Source organism: Sinocyclocheilus anshuiensis, unplaced genomic scaffold (assembly GCF_001515605.1).
Source record: "Sinocyclocheilus anshuiensis isolate Anshui unplaced genomic scaffold, SAMN03320099.WGS_v1.1 scaffold55, whole genome shotgun sequence".
NCBI lineage: Eukaryota > Metazoa > Chordata > Actinopteri > Cypriniformes > Cyprinidae > Sinocyclocheilus > Sinocyclocheilus anshuiensis.
The window spans coordinates 2364953-2373959 of NW_015549647.1; the positions used below are offsets into that span (position 1 = coordinate 2364953).

Consider the following 9007-nt stretch of genomic DNA (forward strand, 5'->3'; position numbering starts at 1 on the left):
TATATAAAGTTATATAACTATCTGTCTAATTTCAAAGGATATATTATAACAACTTACATTTTTATCACTTTAATTGTGTTTTCTTAATTTTTAACAGTGTTGAAATGTTACATTTACCAGAATGACACTATTTTGGGCTTGCCTGCTATTCTGACATTTTAGCTTCCCCTATTTGTTAAAATCAGGGAAAATCTTTTAAAGATTTTTTTTTTTTTGCATTAAAGTTAATTGGTTGCTAGAAAACTCATTGGGTTTGTATTGTAAGTCCAAGGTTATTCAGCCTTTTCTCTAAAGTGAGAAATATAATTTCCATCACACATAGTGTCAAAACTCATGGTATTAGACATTACATTGAAAGCCCCTTGAAGGATGATGAAAGCCACTGACCAGATCTTTATTTCAGGATGTTATAAATGTTTTAATATAGATAAAGCATTATTTGAAGACATTTCAGTTGACAAATTCCAGTGCATGTAATGGATGAAACCCAATAATATTGCAGTATACATGTTAAAATGTATACTGAAAAGAATGCATAAGACAGAGTCTATGATAATACATTTTGTAATGACATTTTTATGGTCAGTTATAAAGTTTCATGTGATGATTTTCCCCTTTATCTTGTTCCTATTATGCAATTAAAAAAAAAAAAATCTGAATATGCAGGGTGATCCAGGGAAAGCAGGAGAGACAGGATCACCAGGAGCTCCAGGACAAAGAGTGAGTCCTGGCTTGCAATTATGGTGCAACATTGTTGTGGCAACCTTATAACATACTGTAACTTTTCACAACAAGCTATTTTAAATGTCATTCTCTTCTTGTGTAAATGCTTCTGTTGTAGTATTTCAGATGGCCTGTCAGTGCTGGTATTGTATAGCGTAGTGATTTAAAAGTCAAGACAATCATTATGATTTGATATGATGGTTATTATTCCTGCAGGGACCGAATGAAAAAGATGGAGAAGAAGGTCCAGCTGGAACTCCAGGAGCTCCTGTGAGTCTTCCAATCATTTAATGCACATTTATGGCTACTTACATTTTCTGTATATTTTTGGTTGGTTGATTTCTCAGCTATCTCAAGTAATACATCTGAGTGGTACATTATTAAGAGGAGGAGCTTACTACAATACACAGTTGGGTTTATTGTATTTCTTTTCAGGGAGTAGCAGGAAAGAGAGGAGAACAGGGACCTCCTGGACTAACTGGCTTCCAAGTATGTTCTTATTTCTTCGGCTATGGTTCCAGTCAGAGATGACTTTTAAACATGACCCTCACTGTCCACACACTGAAGATAACATGGTTCTCAACCTTTTTGCCCCCAAGGCCCCCCATAAGGAAGCATTCCAGGTCCCCCACACGAGACTTTTTGACCACAGAAAAGCATAAAACTGATTAAAAACAGCTTTTGCCATTTGTAGTAAATTCCCATTCATAGCAAACATTTAAGAGTGGTGTAATATATCTAAAATCTAAGGAGGAGAATGGGGTTCCTCTTATGGTTCTACATATCACCATTTGACAAAGGTGCTGTATAGCACCTTTAAAGATAGGTGCTATATAGCACTTATAGTGGTTCTCCTTTGATTACAAGTCAATTAACCAATTTTAGTGCTATTTAGCACCATTTTTGTTAAGAGTGTATCGTAAGACATTTTCTTTGATATTGTCATATAAATGAATTTGATGCACTAAGATAACAAACTGCACGTTTTTGGCCTCAAAGCTTCCTCCTTAGTCCAAAAAGACAAAATCAAGCAAAACCAGTTCATTGTGATATCCTAGGATTTTTGCCCACATTAACAATGACACTTATTTATTTGTCTGGGCAGGCAAGGTCATAGAACACATAAAAAGTGGGAAAATCCATCAAACATTGTATTGCTCCTGGTTGTGTGTAGCACCTGCTGCTCTGCACGAAATCATTTTTTGGTATGGATTTGACTAACAGTACACATGGACAAAAATAAAATAATAAAAACATATAATCCTTAAATATTTCACATATCTTACACAAAGTAAATTTGATATGATTTATTCCTGGAAGAGTTACATCATCTTTTATTATCCTAAATTGTAGGGTTTACCTGGACCCCCAGGCCCACCAGGAGAGTCAGGAAAACCAGGTGATGAGGTGAGTTCATAATTTCTTTGGGCTCTTTTACCTGATCGCTGTATTCTGGTCTTTACTGCATGTCATTTCTGCTGGTGAGGAAGAACACAAATTGTCTGAGATTGGGAATTATTAAAGAATCTGACTTTTAATTTTTCCCCTCAGGGTATCCATGGAGAGGCTGGTGGTGCAGGGCAGACTGGTCCAAGGGTAAGCCTATTGTACTTACACTGCAGTGTATGAGTGCACAGCATTTAGAATTTAGTTACAGTCTCACATTGTTTTTATCTGTCGTTTTTGTAGGGTGAACGTGGGAACCCCAGGAGAGAGAGGTGAACCTGGATCTAATGGTTTACCAGGACTCAAAGGAAGCCCAGGAACCCCTGGACCTGATGGTCCCAAGGTTAGAGCCAGATTTTTAATAATCCAGACTGAAGCCTCTATGCATGCATTTAGTTCCTAAAAGATGACAGAATAACACCACTTGCATAACTGTGACGAATAAAAGGAACAGATTAACTGAATGCTTTCACCATAGTAAAAACACTTTATTGTAGTTTTGTGGACAACAATATAATAATCTTGACACACGTTAATGGCTGTGCAGGGTAAACCAGGTCCAGCTGGAATTGTTGGAGAAGCAGGACCACCAGGCCTACAGGGCATGCCAGGAGAGAGAGGGATAACTGGACTAGCCGGGCCTAAAGGAGAAAGTGTGAGTGTGGCTCTGAGAGATAAGAGAAAACAGGTCTGCTTTATCAAAGGCTTTGGCACATGTTAAACATTTGCACATGCATAACAAATACAGTATAGATTTTAGTTTCATTCTTTGCAATCAGTGCAACAATATTGCATATATTAAATGCCTTGGTGGGTAAAGCTCTGTGAGGCATGGTGGTTGACATATACTGGATGACTCGCTAATATCCTCAGGCAGGAAGTTAATATTCTCTGATATTATCTGTGAAACATTATCTGTGTGGCGCTCTGAAGTAGAGAAGGAAACCACATCTGTAACACATCAAACAGAATTCTGTTTTTCTTATCAATTTAAAACCTTGTGTTTTAATACTCTTTATCTGTTTTCTCAGGGTGCAGTGGGTGACAGAGGGACAGAAGGTGCGGCTGGCAATGATGGGGCTCGAGTGAGTAACACAGAGCCATAATTTACTGGAAAAATTTACCCTACCAGTCAATCATTTAGAATTCAGAAATATACACATTAAAATTTTATTATCCATTTCTTAATACAGCAGGGGTTACAAAGAAACTGAATAAAATGTCATTGATGTCTGTAGGGATTGCCTGGACCTGTTGGACCAGCTGGCCCACCCGGGGAGAAGGTTTGATTTTTTTTATTTATTTATTTATATTTTTTTTTACTTAGCTAAATCTTTTTTTCACTGTATATCAGTAGTGTGTATATGTATAGACCATATTGGTACCTTAGGAAACAAAAAACATGTATAAACATAATGCTTTTTTAGGGAGTGGTTGGAATTACAGGCCTCAAAGGTGGCAGAGGAACTCAAGGAGCAGCTGTAAGTTACAAAAATCAAAGTACCAAAATCATTGTTTATCGACTTAGACATACTCAGAAATTCTCAGTTACTTGCTGAATCCTCTTACTTCTTTTGTTCCTCACTTTTGTGGAATCCTCTTTGGTTTTCTTCTTTTGCTAAAAGGGTCCCAGTGGTTTCCCAGGATCCCCAGGAGGTGTCGGCCTAGCAGGCTCTGCTGTGCGTGATTCCATAATACGGATTTAACCCACAAAGCAGTGCTTAACAGCTAGTCCTTCGGATAGTATTTTCAATGTGTTAGATTCTTTTCGACCAATAAAACATTTGTGGACTCTTACACTGATATTATTTTCAGGGTCCAGTTGGTGAGCCTGGTCCTATTGGAGCCCCATGTAAAGAGGGCCCATCTGGGATTCCTGGAGAACCTGGAGGTCCTGGCCGGCAGGGTGAGCGTGGTAACCCTGGACCTGTTGGTAGCCCTGGAGACAAAAGTGAACCAGGAGAGGATGGACTGCCAGTATGGGATACCTTAATACTCAAATTTGAGTTTTTGGGTAAATTGATCCTGTCTGTTCTGCCTCATTGTGTTTTTGTCTGCAATACTAATACTTAGTTTCTTAAAAGAACTGATTAAAAAGTAAATGTTACAGCTGTTGCTACTTAGATGTACTCAGAACTGATTGTTCAATTACAGGGAGAACAAGGCCCAAGAGGCCCTTCTGGATCTCCAGGCTCCAGAGCAATGGCTGTGAGTAGAGCAGTTTACCAGGAGAAAACCCGACCTCTTATGTTTGCTGAAGATCTTTTCTCATGTGGTTCACAATTCCATTGATGTATTGTGTTTTAGGGTTCACCTGGTGAGCCAGGTCCTACTGGTCCTGTTGGGTTTGCTGGACCTCCTGTAAGTCCATCCATCCATTCATTCACCCATAAAAAACATTTTTAATATAATATGGTATAAGTTGTAAATATTGTCATGTTTTTGTGGTAGGGTCCTGATGGTCAGCCTGGAGTTAAAGGTGAACTTTGAGAAGAAGGTGCAAAGGGAGAGGCTGGGTCTCCAGGGCCTCAGGGAATGGCAGGAAAACCTGGACCACAGGTGAGCAAAATGATGGATACATTATAAAAGTACAGTAAAGAGTGGTACAAAATATATTTCAAATAAATAATGTTCTTTTGATCTCTATTCATCAAAGAATCATATATATACAGTGGGTACGGAAAGTATTCAGACCCCCTTCAATTTTTCACTCTTTGTTATATTGCAGCCATTTGCTAAAATAATTTAAGTTAATTTTTTTTCCTCATTAATGTACAAAAGAGGGCCCATCTGGGATTCCTGGAGAACCTGGAGGTCCTGGCCGGCAGGGTGAGCGTGGTAACCCTGGACCTGTTGGTAGCCCTGGAGACAAAAGTGAACCAGGAGAGGATGGACTGCCAGTATGGGATACCTTAATACTCAAATTTGAGTTTTTGCAGGACAGTTTTTGGCTTATGTCATTCATATATAAATGATGAAAAATAAACTATTATTAAACTATTTTTTGTTTAATACTACAGAATTATAATGAAATCATGTTAATACTCAATCCAAAACTCATATATTTCTTTAACTTTCTTAGGGCCCAGATGGGCCCCCAGGACCTGCTGGAACTCCAGGGCAGAGGGGACTTGTGGGTCTTCCTGGAATGAGAGGAGAGCGTGGTATGGTTGGCCTTCCTGGACCTGCGGTAGGGCACCACTTATCTTCTTGTCTTTCAAGCAAATATTTTGAAATTTTTCTGGAATTACATTTCTCAGCATCTAGTTGGTTGATGATTTAATTGATGCCAAAAGTCAACTTCTTTGACACTTCATCTACTATCTGTTTGGTTTTTCAAGGGTCCACCAGGAAAAGCTGGCACCCCAGGTTCTCAAGGAACCAAAGGTGGTGCAGGACCGGTTGGTTTGCCAGGAACAGCTGGACCCAGAGGAGATGCTGGCCCAGAGGTATGAGATGTCAGCGTGAAAAATACACCATCAAGATTGATTGATAACATATATACAAAACATTACCTTGATAAATTCCTTTTTAAACTAGGGTTTGGCTGGAGCTGATGGAATTCAAGGAGCTGATGGTATCATTGGACCCAGAGTACGAACCCATTCAACATTTGACACCGTCTTATTGAAAAATTGTCATCAAGTTCAAATGATGTGTTAACTTGCTTTCAGGGTGACAGAGGAGACCCAGGACCAGAGGGTCTTGCAGGTGGTCAGGGAGGACCAGGAACCCCAGGACCTGTCGGAACTCCTGGAGGCCCAGGACAGAGAGGAGATCAGGTTTGTTTCCTGTATCCATTGCTGATACTTAACTGAAGACTGATGTTTCATAAATATATTTTTAAAAGCGTTTAGACTGACTTTTTTTTTTTTTTTTGCATAATGTAATGTAACAAAAGTGCTTCTTTAATAGTCGGATTTTGGTAACACTTTATTTTTTATTTCCACTTTAGACATTCTATTAACAGTAAGTAACTTTGCAACTACATGTCAACTAGCAGTTAGTAGAGTATTAGTAGACTGTCTGCTTAATATCTTCTAACACTTTCTTTGTCAACTTATTCTACTAGCCCTAAACCTACCCTAACAGTCTACTCTGAGAGTTAGTAGACATGTAGTTGCAAATTATTGAGAATTAGTTGACATGTAGTTGACATGTAGTTACAAAGTTACTTATAGTTAGTAGAATGTCTAAAATGGACTCTCAAAATAAAGTGCAACCAAAACATTAACCATAATTTAATATTTATGAACTATATGTCGCAAATATTTTTTAGTCAGAATAAACTAAAGTGGACTATCGAAATAAAGTGTAACCCGGATTTTAAATAGCTATGCTGTATTTTTATTCTATTTTGCTGACAGGGTGCAAGAGGTCCACCTGGTTCTGATGGTCCAGCAGGAACCAGAGGGAAAAAAGTAAGTCTGCATATTTACATACTGATACAGCTAACTTTACATTATCATTTTCAAATATAAAATACAATTTAATGATAGCAAATGAGACTTAAATTAAATGAACTCGTAATTCACACAATTGAGATATTTGAAAAAAGAAAATGTGTTACCTAATGACAAGTCAATTTGTGGAAATAACACAAGGGGAACCTACAACCTGTGTTTATCAACCAAGTGAAAATGTCTTCTAAACAACCTTAGGGACCACAAGGACCAATGGGAGACAAAGGTGACAAAGGAGATGTGGGTGAGAGAGGTCAGAAGGGCCATCGTGGCTTCACTGGACTCCATGGGCTTCCTGGAACATCAGTACGTATAATTGACAATATGTCACCTGTAACACAATACAGTAACTATCTTCTGATAATTATCTGTCAATCATTTCCCTCCAGGGTGCTCCAGGGGATGATGGTGCTATAGGAATCATTGGACCAAGTGGCCAAAGAGTAAGCAACAGATTCAACTATCACTCAACTTTGAATTCTCAAAGCACCAGCAATACACATGCATGTTGAACAGAATTTAATACTGAACATGTCATTATTAGGGAACCCCTGGCCCTGTTGGTCCACCAGGAAAAGGAGATACAGGTCCACCTGGAGCAGTGGGGGCTCCTGGATCTCGAGGTGCCCCTGGAGATATTGGACCTGAGGTGAGGCATGAGACTATGTCTATGATGCATTTTATGTAAATTATTAGATGGGATCTCCTTGCTGAAACGGCTTAAACCAGTCTAACGAAGTTTGCAGGTCTTAGTTGGAATCGATAGGTTTTGGGCATTTTTCACATGTAACTAGCTGAACAGTTGTGTGTCCATGCTGGGAAACAAGCTAAACTCGTTTAAACCAACTAATCAACTAATTACAGAAAATCTACAATTCATAAAGTGTTTTTTGTGTCTCTTTTTCCAAATGCCAATTTTCCATCTTTAATGACTCATAATTAGATACACTTTATACTTCATGACTCATAATCATGATTAATTACCAGATGCTGCTAATGTGATTAGATGTTTAAACACTAATGTTCAGCATAAACCGTATCGCCCATCTGTCTGTAGGGACCACCTGGACCCCCAGGTTCTCCTGGCCCCCCTACAGCCGCTGTGGATAACCTTTTTGGAACAAACTTCGACCTTGATGTTGAATCCGAGCCAGAGGAACCTCCACCTCCCCCACCAGAGTTCAATGAGGATGAGGCAAGGCCCAACAACGGTTCTGATGCGGTTTGGGTCGACAGTGAAGTTCACATGCCTCTGAAGAGCTTGGGAAGTCAGCTGGACAGCATGCGCAGTCCTGATGTCACTCGCCATTATCTTGCCCGCACGTGTCAAGACCTGAAGCAGTGCTATCCTCTGAAGAAGAGCAGTGAGTGAGACAAACCGACACGCAGTTTAGAAGTAGCTCAGAATGCTTTAGTTTTACTGACCCTGATCAGGTACAGCATGAATCGCTATATCTTGGTGTTCATTTGTGATACATCTCTATAGGAATAATTCACACACAAAAAAGCAAAGTTCTATAATCATTTACTCACCCTCTTGCCATTCCAAACCCAAATGACTTAATTTTGTAAAAAAAAAAAAAAAAAAAAGTAAAACCTGACATGATGCATGCTGTATTTCAATGAGCTATGGAGATTAATGATTTAAATTTCGGTCTGTTCCAAGCTCTTGTATGGCTTCAGAATGCTTGTAATATAACAAAATGCAAAAATAAGTTATTCGTCATGTTTTGCAGTAGCCCAAACTTTCTTAAAATAAGATAATTCTACCTGATAAGCAATGAAAAACTGCATAAGATATCAAGTGTTCTGTTTAGAGAATCTGCACTGGCAGATTTGTTTAATTGGTTTTAAGTGTAAGCCTAAATTTAAATGGAAAAAAAAAGAAAAAAAAAAGACAAAATAGTTTATTTCAAAATACATTCCCTGAAAACTTTTAATACGATATGCAATTTTCCATCTCAAGCAAATTAATTCTGTTCTATGGATGTTTAGATATTTGACTGGAAAAGTTGTATAACTATATGGTGGCTTTTTTTTAATTTTTTTTTTACCATTTTTAGAGTCCCTGTTCCCAAAACACTTGTATTATAAGAAAAAGAGCCAATAACTACTTCTGTGTTACACAAAAGGAAAAAGATCAGATGGGTTTGGAATAACATGAGAAAACCTTATGGTAATAAACATTTTAGTTATTAACAATTTTTCTCAGATTTTCTGCAAACCACTTTGTGGTTTGCAGAAGGTTTTTATTTAAACCTTTTTTAAACCTTTACGTCTGTGTGTGTGAGCAATATCATGAAAAAAAATATTGGAACTGATTGTTACAGGCCTTTAACCACAATCTAGCTGTAGAAACACCTTTTTTAACATCT

At 38.2% G+C, this 9007-nt stretch overlaps 1 long non-coding RNA gene and 1 pseudogene across 1 annotated transcript; both read left to right on the plus strand.

Moving 5' to 3' along the window:
- Positions 1–9007, plus strand: part of LOC107660000 (collagen alpha-2(V) chain-like) — a 21046-nt pseudogene that overhangs the window by 5129 nt on the left and 6910 nt on the right.
- Positions 3593–4030, plus strand: LOC107660132 (uncharacterized). The gene is made up of 3 exons (XR_001630973.1): positions 3593–3650; positions 3795–3848; positions 3985–4030. It is a non-coding gene; the product is annotated as an uncharacterized LOC107660132 (long non-coding RNA).